This window comes from Orcinus orca, chromosome 21, assembly GCF_937001465.1.
Source record: "Orcinus orca chromosome 21, mOrcOrc1.1, whole genome shotgun sequence".
Lineage (NCBI taxonomy): Eukaryota > Metazoa > Chordata > Mammalia > Artiodactyla > Delphinidae > Orcinus > Orcinus orca.
This window is the reverse complement of record NC_064579.1, coordinates 9,768,519-9,781,126: the sequence shown is the minus strand read 5'-3', so window position 1 is coordinate 9,781,126 and position 12,608 is coordinate 9,768,519. Positions and strand designations below refer to the sequence as shown.

The 12,608-nt window shown below is 36.8% G+C and overlaps 1 long non-coding RNA gene across 3 annotated transcripts in view; it reads right to left on the bottom strand.

The window, feature by feature from the left end:
* The window catches only part of LOC117198077 (uncharacterized), a 31,469-nt gene extending 19,651 nt beyond the window's left edge, over window positions 1–11,818 (bottom strand). Inside the window, exon 1 of one of the 3 annotated variants that reach the window (XR_007474655.1) lies at window positions 9,665–11,818. This is a non-coding gene — a long non-coding RNA (uncharacterized LOC117198077). The other 2 variants (XR_004479018.2, XR_004479017.2) reach the window with 2 other exon arrangements.
* Between the last annotated feature and the right edge of the window lie 790 nt (window positions 11,819–12,608).

Genomic DNA, 12,608 nt, shown 5'->3' with positions numbered 1-12,608 from the left:
CGCTACATCAGCATCACCTGAGAGCTTGTAAGAAACGCAGAAGCTCCATCCCCACCCCAAGCCTAACCAACTAGAATCTGCATTTTAACAAGATCCCTCGTTAAAGTCTGTATCTTAACAAGATCCCTGCACAATAAAAATTGAGAAGCAGTGCTCTAAGAGATTTTTGCCTGAAATTCATTTCTCTTGCTGAAATCCCTTGGATAATTGCCAGTATCTTCCTTTGCCTTTTATGAGTTACTTAGAGCTTTAGGCAAAAGCTGTCTTTCATAAGAGGATTTCAAGAGATGCCAGGTTCCCCAGGGCAGCCCGAGGCACTTCTGTTTTAAGGCAAATTCTCAGAGTTCTGGCTACAAAGAAGATAGCCTCCGGCCATTGCAGACAGGCCTCCAGGAAAGTGAGTTTGCCTGGGGAAAGGCCAAGCAATAACTTCTTTGCCCAACATCCTTGAATCTGGTTGAAGGTTAAAGAGGTAAAGCTCTACTCCTGTGTTTATTTCCCTGTTTAACTCACTGAAAATCTTGAGTAGATTTCAAATATTAATCCCAATGAAAGGGGTCATATATAGGTCTAAGATGTCCACAGTGCTGGCAACACAGCTTATCCAGGCCTGATTCTCCTGTTAAATTGCAATTTCACTTTATTCTCCAGTGAGATCAGTTATTAACCAACTTGGCCAACTTCTTTTTACTATACCTATTTTCCACAGTGTGGGGGAAATGACTGGTCTTCAGGTCAGAGATTCTTTCTTATGTATTGGTTATATTGTGAGGCCTTGAGCAAATAACTTAAGCTTTCTAGGTTTTTTCCTTTCTTTACTTACAAAATCTGGGTGATAGTGCTTAACGCAAACTGTCCGGTGTTAGGGTTTTATTTATTCTTTTCTTTTTTAGGATAAAGGGAAAATCTTTTTGCAAGTATATTTTACAGCTGTATGGTGTTTCACAAATGTGGTTTTTTTTTTTTAATGCCAAATTGATGAACTTCAAGTCACAGCTCACAGATTTCTATTCTTTTTCAAATATTCCTGGACCCCCTGCTTTTCTCCCTCTTGTGATCCAGTAATATGAAATGTAGATCTACACTGATACCTGCTGATGCCTGCCAGACACCACCTTGCACCCTCCATTTGCTGTCCTTTATCTTTCATCTTCCAACCAGACTTCTGTAATGCAACCCCGTTTATGCCAACTCAGTCACTGACAGTACGTTTTGCAAATGAGATCCTTTGGGATGCTAGATCAGATACTCCCCTGAAGTCTAGACACCTTCCAGGGAGCCTACTCCATTCATTATTCATGCACGGGTTTGTCATTTAGTCACCCAAGAGTTTTTAGGATAAAAGCCTTGCCTTTTCACTCCCTTTAGATGGTACAGATTAACAAATCAGAGTAATTCCTGACACTGGCATAGTGCTTTATATTTTGTACCGGACTTAACAGGCAAGATCTCATTTTGACTTTCATTTTAGAAAATCCATAAGATCTACAGGGTAGGGATGTTTGAACCTATTATAGAACCCAAAAACAACTTGCCCGGAAGTCACTAGCTAGTAAATGACAGATGTGCGTCAAACCCAAATCTACAAGCTCTGACCATAACCCTGGGTGTCTTACAGCATGAATGAGGGTCAGGGTGAATTTGCAAAGCAGAAAGTAGAGTGGAAATAGGGACCCTCAACCCTCAATATCAATTCTTTCCAAATGTTCTCTCTCTCCCCTGGGCTCCCAGAATGCTATTTTTATATTTTCATTTTTGTACTTACCACATTTTGTAATCTCTTTTTATGAACCTTTCTTTACTCGTGTAAGAACTCCTGGAGGGAAGAAAACATAGCTTCTTTATATTTGTAGCTCCAGAACCTAGCACAATATCTGGCACTTAGTTTCATGTAGTACATGTTTGTTGGATGAATTTTAAGACTTTGTGTAGATGCATTGAAAACCAAACCAAAGACACTATGCATTATGTTAATGTGCTCAAATACAGGAAGCCCAACTTAGAAAATCCATCCAAATCCATCTTGGTCCGCTGTAATGTTAGACCTGTAGCTTTGACACCAAACACCGCCCTAGTCATTAGAAACATATCTAAACATTAAATTACAGAGGCTAAGAACACAGGTGAACCCAGACTACCTGGATTTGAACCCTGGCTCCATTAGCTGTGTGTGCTTGAGTAAGTTACCTTGCGTCTCTGTGCTCTGTTTCCTTATGTGTAAAATGAGGGGAAATGATTTTACTTACTTTTTGAGATTGGGAGGATTAAATGATTTCATATCTATAGTGCTATTAAGCATTTATTAGTAAGTATCATTAGAGCCACCATTTCCCATTTCATTTTGATATTAGGGACAACAACTTCCAAACTGGAATATTAATATTATATGTTGGATAATATCAACTTTATCTCTGTTCTTATCCCAATGTCATCAAATGATGCCAAAGTTGTATGTGTAAGCATAGCTGATTCTCTTTGCTGTACAGTAGAAATTAACACAACATTGTAAAGCAACTATACTCCCATAAAAATTTTTTTAAAAAAGAGGCCAAATCATCAAATAATTTCACTTATCTATCCAAACACTATACAAGTGTTTATTTAGCACCTACTCTTTACCTGGCACTATTCTGGGCTCTAGAATTACATTGTTCAATACAGTGTTTGGCTATATAAATTTACATTTAAATTAAACAAAATTAAATAAAATTAAAAATTCAGTTCTTCAGTTGCACTGGCCACATTTCAAGTACTCAGTCACTACATGTGTTTGTCTGGTGGCTACTGTATTGGACAGTACAGATATAGAAAATTTCCTTTGGGGCAGAAAGTTCTGTTACATAGAATTGTAGTACAAACACAGAGATAGAAGCTGACATTCTACTAAGGAAGATAGATAAGAAGCAAATAAATACATAATAATTAGGAATTAATAATTTTCTATGAAGAAACATTATATTCAGTTACTGAAACATTGTTAGAAAAATTAATTTTGATACATAATTCCTTAATGAGCTATCATATAATTATATTAAAATTATAGCTGGTTTACCAATTATAAAAGTAAAATATGTTTATTGTAGAAAATTTAGAAAATACAGAAAAGTATAGAAAGGAAAATAAAAATATACTTAACAGTATTTTACAAAACAATCATACATCTGTATCCTGACATTTTATTTGATATTTATAGATTATGTATTTTACCATGTCAGTCTTCGAAATACTATTTTCAGTGTCTACTTAATAGTACCGTTTGTGAATTTGGTGTTCTTTATTTTATCACTGCCTCATTAGAATTTAGGTTGTTTAAAAATTATTCTAATATCTAAATGAATATCCACATATATAATTCTTTGTCTGCCTTTTTATTATTTCTTCATGAAAAATCCTTAGAGTACCATTTCTAGAGCAAAGTTATTGAACATTTTTAGACTCTGAACTCATGTTGAGAAAAGACTTTTCAAAAATTTGAACTTATTTGTGCATATATCTGCTCACCCTTGGCAACAGCGTATTTGTTTTATCTTTACTGGTGTATGATTGCTTTACAATGTTGTGTTAGTTTCTGCTGTACAACGAAGTGAATCAGCTATACATATACATATATCCCCATATCTCCTCCCTCTTGCGTCTCCCTCCCACCCTCCCTATCCCACCCCTCTAGGTGGTCACAAAGCACCGAGCTGATCTCCCTGTGCTATGCGGCTGCTTCCCGTAGCTATCTATTTTACATTTGGTAGTGTATATATGTCCATGACACTCTCTCACATAGTCCCAGCTTCCCCTGCCCCGCCACCCATGTCCTCAAGTTCATTCTCTACGTCTGCGTCTTTATTCTTGCCCTGCCACTAGGTTCATCAATACCATTTTTTTTAGATTCCATATATGTGCGTTAGCATATAGTATTTGTTTTTCTCTTTCTGACTTACTTCACTCTGTATGACAGACAGTAGATATTTTATTTCCTGTAATAGTGGAAAGTATTTTGCTCAATAGTGAGAATGAGCATCACTTCCAATATTTATTAACAGTGGGGGCTTCCCTGGTGGTGCAGTGGTTGAGAGTCCGCCTGCCGATGCAGGGGACGCGGGTTCGTGCCCCGGTCCGGGAGGATCCCACATGCCGTGGAGCGGCTGGGCCCGTGAGCCATGGCCGCTGAGCCCGCGCGTCCGGAGCCTGTGCTCCGCAACGGGAGAGGCCACAACAGTGAGAGGCCCGCGTACCGCAAAAAAAAAAAAAAAAAAAAAAACAGTTTATATATCTTCGCTGAACTATCTATTTTAGTTTTATACCAATTTTTCAATTGCAAAATTATATGAGCTCTTTGTATTTTAAGGATAGTAACCATTTGTCTTTCCTATTTGGGGCCAACATTTTCCTCAGTTTGTTTAATATCATAATCATGTTTCCATATTTTTTAGATGTAAAAGTTCTGAAACTCATATGTGGCAAATTTCTTTCCTTGGTTTTAAGTTTTGAAAGCCCCTGTGTTTAGAAGAATGCCTGACACACCATGAATACTCAATAAATATTGGATAAAGGAAAGGGTGAATGAATTAATGAAATATTTGACGCATACTGACAAACAATAGCTTCATTCTTTTTCCTACAGATGCAGGTCAATCCTTCCAATCATTCGAATGTAACCTGGAACTAGAAGAAAAAGTTAGCATTTGTATTGATTTTCTGATGGTAGCGTATTGTCTCCCTGAATGGAACCTCTTACAAGGCCCAAGATCCTGCGTTTGTGTACATCCAGCCCCCCATGGACACTGTAGCTATTTTCCATCCCACAGGATCAATGGTTTTTGGTAGTCGTTGTACTTTTTTTAATGGTAACTTCACCCATTATTTAATAAATGTTTAAAATCCACTTCCACCTTTCCTCAGCATCTACCTGGCTTCTTCTCTCATCTTTCTTCTATGAAAATTTTGAGCATGCATCCATGATAAAAAAGGATAATTAATTGAAGGTCAGTGGCATGAGATGTAAAAAAAGAAAAACGTGTCTCGCTTCTCAATATTTTCTCATGAAATCATAGTGATACAGTCTGTACTGGGGAGGAAAGACATAAGTCAGCATATACATGGGCAAATAAACTTGTGTCCATGGAATGTCTGTGGAGGTGTCAATGTTCATTCATTAGAACTGCCGCTCTCCCACGGGACCGCATAGCCTGTTCATAATGAGCCGCGCGCCCTCCTCCGGATGTTTTCCTCTTTTGGCCGCATACAATCCCATAACCCTGAAATGCTCCAGTCAGCTTTGCGCTTTGCTTGACAAACATTTGTCCTGCAAGTTTCAGTGCAAATGTTGCCTCTTCTGTCAAGTTGTCCTGATTTGTTTACATTGAATTAGGCCCTGTGTTTCCTCATTACGACAGCACTAGGTGCATATTTACTTCATAACTTTCAAAACATTGTTCTTGAATAACAACTTTTTAACATTTAATTTGGAAATAATTATACATTCACAGGAATTTGCAAAGATAGTGCAGAGCAGTCACCTGTACCCTTCATCCAGTTTCCCCCAGTGGTTATATCTTACAAAACTATAGGAAATTGACATTGGTACAATGTGTGTTTACAGTTCCATGCTGTTTTATGACATCTGTAGACTCATGAAACCACCACCCAGCCAAGTTACATAACTGTTCTATCACCACAATGATCTCCTTCATGTTACCCTTTTGTAGTTACACCCACCCACCCCACCCCCCATCCTGAACCCCTGGCAACTGCTCATTTCTTGTCCATCAGTATAATTTTGAAAATGTTATATAAATGGAATTATACAGTATGCAACCTTTGGAGAAAAGCTTTTTTTTTTTTTTTCACTCAGCGTAATGCCTTTGCCATATCACTGATAGGTGAGAGATTGTGTCTGTCATTTTGGTTTTTATTTTCTGTTTGTTTCATCTTTTTGTTTCAGTTTTAGTTGATTTTTTCCAGCATTCATGTAGGTTAATTGAACTTTTTTTTTCTATTTTGATTTATCTATAGTGTTTCTAAGTATATCCCATTGTATAACCTTTTTAGTGAAGACTCTAGGTATTACATTATATATGCACCCTGTCACAGTCTACCACAAACATTTTGCCAGTGTGAATGAAATCTTACCTCTCTTTACCCTCTCCCATTTATAATATAATTATCTAAAAAGTTTCCCCTGCATGCATTGATAACCATATCAGAAATTGTTCTAATTTTGCCACAATCATGAAATATAATTTAGAAGACTAAAGACTAAAGGAAAGCAAATTATTCTAATTCATAGTTTTACTCTCTTGTTCTCCTTTCCTTCCTGATGTTCCAAGTTTTCTTCTTTTTTCATTTCCCTTCTGTTTACAGAACTTCCTTAAGCCATTATTTGAGGGTAGATCTGCTGACAACAAATTCTTTTAGCTTTCCTTCTCTTGAGAGTGTCTTGATTTCCCCTTTATTCCTCAAGGTTGTTTTCACTGGCTATAGAATTCTGGGTTGACAGTTCTTTTCTCTCATCACTTGAAAAATATTGTGCCACTCCCTTCTGCCTCCACGTTTTCTGATAAGAAATCTAACTTGAATTCTCAAATGAACTGTTTTTCTCCTACAGGTAAGGTGTCATTTTTCTTTGGCTGCTTTCAAAAGTTTTCTTTGTCTTTAGTGCTCAGAAGTTTGATTATGATTTGTTTTGGTATGTATTTCTTTGGGTTCATCCTGTATGGGGTTTTCTCAGCTTCTTGAATATGTATGTTTATGTCTCTTGCCAAATTTGGGAAATTTTTAGTCATTATTATTTATTTTAGTCCCACTCTTTCTCGGACATGAATGTTACATATTTGTTATAGTCCTACAAGTCCCTTTGGCTGTGTTCTTTTTTTTTTTTCCCCCCAGTCTATTTTCTCCCTGTTATTCAGATTTGGTAATTTCTATCTTCAAGTTTGCTGAAACATTTCTCTGTCTTCTCCATTTTGCTTTTGAGCCCATCAACTGAGTTTTTTATTTCAGCTTTGGTTTTCCTTTCTATATTCAACTTTTTGCTGAATTTTTTTCCCAAATATGTTCATAAATGCTCGTTAAAGCATTTTTATCATAGTTGCTTTAAAAATCTTTGTCAGATAATTATAACATCTAGGTCATCTTGGTGTTGGTATCTACTGATTGTCTTTTCTCATTCAAGTTGAGACTTTCCTGGTTCTTGGTAAGGTGAATGAGTTTTGCTTGAATCCTAGACCTGTTGGACGTTATGTTATGATACTCTGGTTCTTATTTGAATCTTCTGTTTTAGCAGGCCTCCTCTGAAACCACACCAGCAAGAGAAGGTGGATGCCACCTGCTTAGTGCCCAGTGGGGTTGAAGTCCACATTCTCCACTTGGCCTCCATTGACATCGTCATGGGGATAGGAGTGCCTAGTTACTACTCCCCAAGTGACCTCCACTGACAACATGGCAGGGAGAGTCCTTGTTACTGCCGATGGTAAAGTTTCAGCTCCCTGGTTGTCCAACTCTTTTACCACCCTGGTCAGGGGCAGCATGAGGGATGACTTGCAACAAGCAGGCAGGCAAGGTTGGGGGTCTGGGCTCCGCACTCAGCCTTGGCTGTTGGGGGTGGGATGACGTTTGACTTGAGCAGAGGTTTCTGCGAGTTGTCTGTCTTCCGAGGCTGCCCCTTTGCTGAGCCCTTGGCTAGAGGGACTAGGCTTTTCTTGCTGCTTTTATGTCTATGCTGGCTAGCATTTCTGGCAGGATACATGAGGCAAAAAGAAAACGCAGGGAACTCACTGCTATGTTGTTCCTTAGATCCTGAGGTCCATGGCCAATCTGCCTTCTTCTCTTCACCTTTCAGAGTCTTCTTATGCTTGTATATATATAATGTTCAGGGATTTTAGCTGTACTTAGTGGGAGGAATAGGGAAATGAACATCTACTCCATCTTTCCAGAAGTGGAAGTCTTAATTTCTTATTTTAATTATAGTAACATCACCTAGATTTTGGATCCTTTGATGACAAAGTTTGTGCTTTGTTTTTGTCCCTAGGATGTACAGTCAAATGACTGTGTTTTAAAGTAACTTGAAAAAGTTACTTTATGCCACCAAAAGAACTATTTTATCTCACTTTTGGGTTTTAGGAGCTGCCTTTTAAATTTAATTTTGATTTATAACTATGTAAAATATTTAATGGATCCTCAATCAAGGGTATATCAAAAAGTCTAGCTTTGATATCTGTCCCCACCCTACTTCCTCCTCCTTAGGTGACCATTTTTCAAAAAGTATAAACTTTAGCCTCCATTTAAAACAAATAAACAAATATCAATCTATGTATTCATATAACCTCCTTCTTAATCAACTGCTTGCCTACTATATACATTTTTCCCTACCTTGCCTTTTCACTTAATATTGATATATTGGATATATTAAGATATAGAGATATTCCTCATCCTTTTCTCCAGCTACAGAGTACTCTATTGAGTAGATGTATTATTGTTTAAATTCAACCAGCACAATAAATAGCCTTGTCCATATAATCCTTTTTTTTTAATTAAAAAAATTGTTTGCCTGTATAGCTTTGGCCTAGATTACTCAGACAAAGGAAAATTCATATGTAAATTTGCTGGATATTGCCAACAAATACTCCATGGGTGTTATGACAATTTGTATTCCAAGCAGAAATGCAGTAAAGTGCCTATTAACCCAGAACCTCATCAAATGCATTGTTAAACATTTGGATTTTAGTCAATCTAATAGGTGAGATATTGTATCTCAATGTAGTTTTAATTTGTATATCTTTTAAACTGAGCCAGTTTAAGCTTTTTCTTTAAATATGGCTAAGAGCTATTTCTATTTCTTTTTCAGTGAACTGTCTACACTCTACTTGCTTTTCCGTCAGGTTGTTGCCTTTTCTAAACTGTATCTAATATCTTTTTACGTATTAGTGTTATGCACCCATTTTACGTAAAATAAACTGCAAATGTTTTCCTAACAATATTTATTAAACATTCACTGTATCAGGGCTTTTTGTGTTACCAGTGACCAAAAAAAAAGTAACACATACTTTAAAAAAAAAATGTGGGAGCTGTATAACTGAAAAGTCCAAAAGTAAGACTGGCTTCAGACAAGACTCAATTCATGGGCTTACACAACAAGCAGCTGATGTCACCAAAGACTTTTCCTCCCCCTCTATTCTCTTTCATGCTCTTTTAATAATTGCAAAATGGCTGCAGTAGTTCCAGCCCTCACATTCTCACAGGGCCCCATCTAAGAGAAGTGTAAGTGTGCCTACTGGTATTTCCAAGGGGAAATGAAATTTCCTCCTGCCAAATTCCAGCAAATTTCTCCTTGGTTTTCTTTGGCTTGGACTGACTTACATGCCCATTTATGACCATTTGCTGTGACAAGGGAAATAGGATACTGAGGAGATGAATCAAATCATTACCATCCACCCCTGTAGCTAGGGGGTGATTAGGAGTCATTCTCACCCAAATACCATGACTGAGAGTGGGTTAGAGGTGGTTTCCCAAAGGCCATTTGGAGTCTTACTTTTCAATGGAGAATGGTTATTAGATGGCCAAAAAGTAATTCAGTTTCACCTAGGGGGTGTCACATACTGTACCAAACACTAAGAACACAAAGCTAAAACAGCTCTTTGGAAGGTTCTTCATCTACATTCTTTGACGTACTCACTTGACCTGAGGACTCTTCTCCCAATGGATGTCTCCAGCTTGTTTTTATACATCACATACTCTTTCATTTCTTATATTAATATTCTGTCTCAACATCGTCACAAACTACAACTGAAGCAATACGCAATGTTCCTAGAAAAGCATAGAATTTGGAGTGAGAATCCAGCTTTGAGTTTTTAACACGAGTAATTATGTGATCTTGATCAAGAACATGACTTTTCAGGACCTCATGTCTTCATCAGAAAAGAAAATAATGATTATTATCATCATTATGATTATACATAACATTTAAAAGGCCCTTGCTATGTGCCAGGCTCTGTTTTAAGTACTTTATTTATTTATTTTTGGCTACACCGCACAGCCCGTGGGATCATAGTTCCCCAATCAGGAATTGAACCCGGGCCCTCAGCAGTGAAAGCGCAGAGTTCCAACCACAGAACCACCAGGGAATTCCCTGTTGTAAGTACTTTAAATGTCTTAAGTCATTGAGGCCTCACAGCAACCCTTTCAATAAGAACTTTTATTAGATCCATCTTATATGTAAGGAAGACCAGAGATATATAAATTTTTTATTGGAGTATAGTTGCTCTACAATATTGTGTTAGTTTCTACTGTACAGCAAAGTGGATCAGCTTTACATATACATATATCCCCTCTTTTTTGGATTTCCTTCTCATTTAGGTCACCACAGAGCATTGAGTAGAGTTCCCTGTGCTATATGGTAGGTTCTCATTAGTTACTTATCTTATACATAGCATCAGTAGTGTATATATGTCAATCCCCATCTCTCAATTCATCCCACCCTTCCCTTTGCCCCCTTGGTATCCATATGTTTGTTCTCTCTGTCTGCATTGCAGCACTATTTACGATAGCTAGGACATGGAAGCAACCTAAATGTCCATCAACAGAGGAATGGACAAAGAAGATGTGGTACATATATATACAATTGAATATTACTCAGCCATAAAAAGGAATGAAATTGGGTCATTTGCAGACATGGATGGACCTAGAGACTGTCAGACAGAGTGAAGTAAGTCAGAAAGAGAAAAACAAATATCGTATCTTAACACATACATGTGTCATCTGAAAAAATGGGTATGGAAGAATAGAGATATTAAGTAACTTGCCCCAGGCCTCCTAGCTTATAAATAGAAGAGCTGATACTTGAATCCAGGTTCTCTGACTCCAATTAAACTGTATAAACAGGTGAAATTTCTTAGCACAAAGAAGCTGCTCAATATATGTTACTACCAGTGAACCTAAATAATAATTATTCTACTTCATAGGGTGGTTGTAAAGTTCACATAAGATAAAGTCTGTAGAAATGCTTCATAAAAAGTAATTTGCTGTACAAATATAATATATTATAGTTCTTATTATGATGTCTCCTCCTTTCCTAAATCTCTCCAGACCTTGGGTTAACATCTTCTATGGGCACTCAGTCAGTCTCATTTTTTATTAACGCTTCTATATTTCCAATTAACATAGCTTGTCTTTTGTAAACCCCTCCTCATGTTAAACCCTTTAGCATCTCCTTAATTCTTCCTTTCTGCTCATTTCTTCTCTTGCTGTCAACCTTTTCTCTGTGGGGCTCACATTCCCAGACTTTATGATAATGAGCACATCCTGACTACATCTGCTCTGGTCTCTTACTTTCCTAATATAGTACATGGGAGTTTCAGACCTGGATTAATAGTTGCAGTAACGTTTTATTATTTTTTTTCCTTCTGGAAATGGTATAACTTTTCAATGCTTCTAGAAGACCTCTATATAATTATAGGGCTTTAGTTTCCTTTTGTAGGTATGATTTTGAGTGGTTTTGCAATTTTCTTTAGCATGGTTACTAAGAAATGAGTTCAAAAAATATGTATTTAATACATATTTGATAAATATAATACACAAGGTAAATGCTATACAAGATGCTGATAAAAGATTAGTTTTACATACTTCCCAGAACTATCAGTAGTGAGAGACTTCTAAGGTTGCTACCAAACTGTCAGTCCTTGTAAGAGAAACTTGTCTTCCTGAATTGGTAACTCCCATGCATCTTCTTTCTTTTATTCATTTTGGAGACTCCAGACTCTAAAGAGATTGTGTGTGTGTGTGTGTGTGTGTGTGTGTGTGTGTGTGTGTGTGCATCTGAAAGAGAAGAGAGAGAGAGAGAGAGAGAGAGAGAGAGAGAGAGTGAGAGAGAGAGACAGGCCTCCTGCAGGGCAATATTACAAACACTTGAAGAATTCTAATGCTAAGAAAACCATTGCAATCAAAAATCAAAATACTCAATATGAAATTCTCTTCATTGAACAGTTTGGGGAAAACTTTAAAATAAGTACATTGTGTTTAAGGAAATAAACCAAGGCATAACTGCCATCTTGAAAAGAACATAAAGTCTTGAAACAATGTAAACAGAAATGAAACAAAATCATGTGGATCAATTGATTTCAAGAATCAATTAGACAATTTGAACATCTAACTTACATTAATCCTTGAAATTTTAAAACTGCAGTAGGTGGGATACATTCTAACTTGAAATCTGTAAAAGAGCTAATTAGTGAGTTTGGAAATGGTACTGAGATGCTTACCCAGAATGCAGTCTAGAAAGTAAAAGGGAAAAAAATATTGAGAAGTTAAGAGACATGAAAGATAGATTGAGACGCCTAATATCTAATGTTTAATAAAAACTGCAGAAGCAGAGAAAGGAAGGAATGGTGGTAGGCTACCTTTGAGAATTAATTGCTAGGAATATTCCAGAATATTGATTAAAAACTGAATTTTTAGATCAAAAATTTACCTCTAGAATCAAGCAAGAAATAAAAATACAATAAAAATAAATCCATACCTTGGTCACATAGTGAAAATAAAGAATAAAAAGAAAATCATAAAAATTAGCAAAGGAAAGTTATTGATAGACTGATAGCAAACATCTCATCAACAATGAAGTCCAG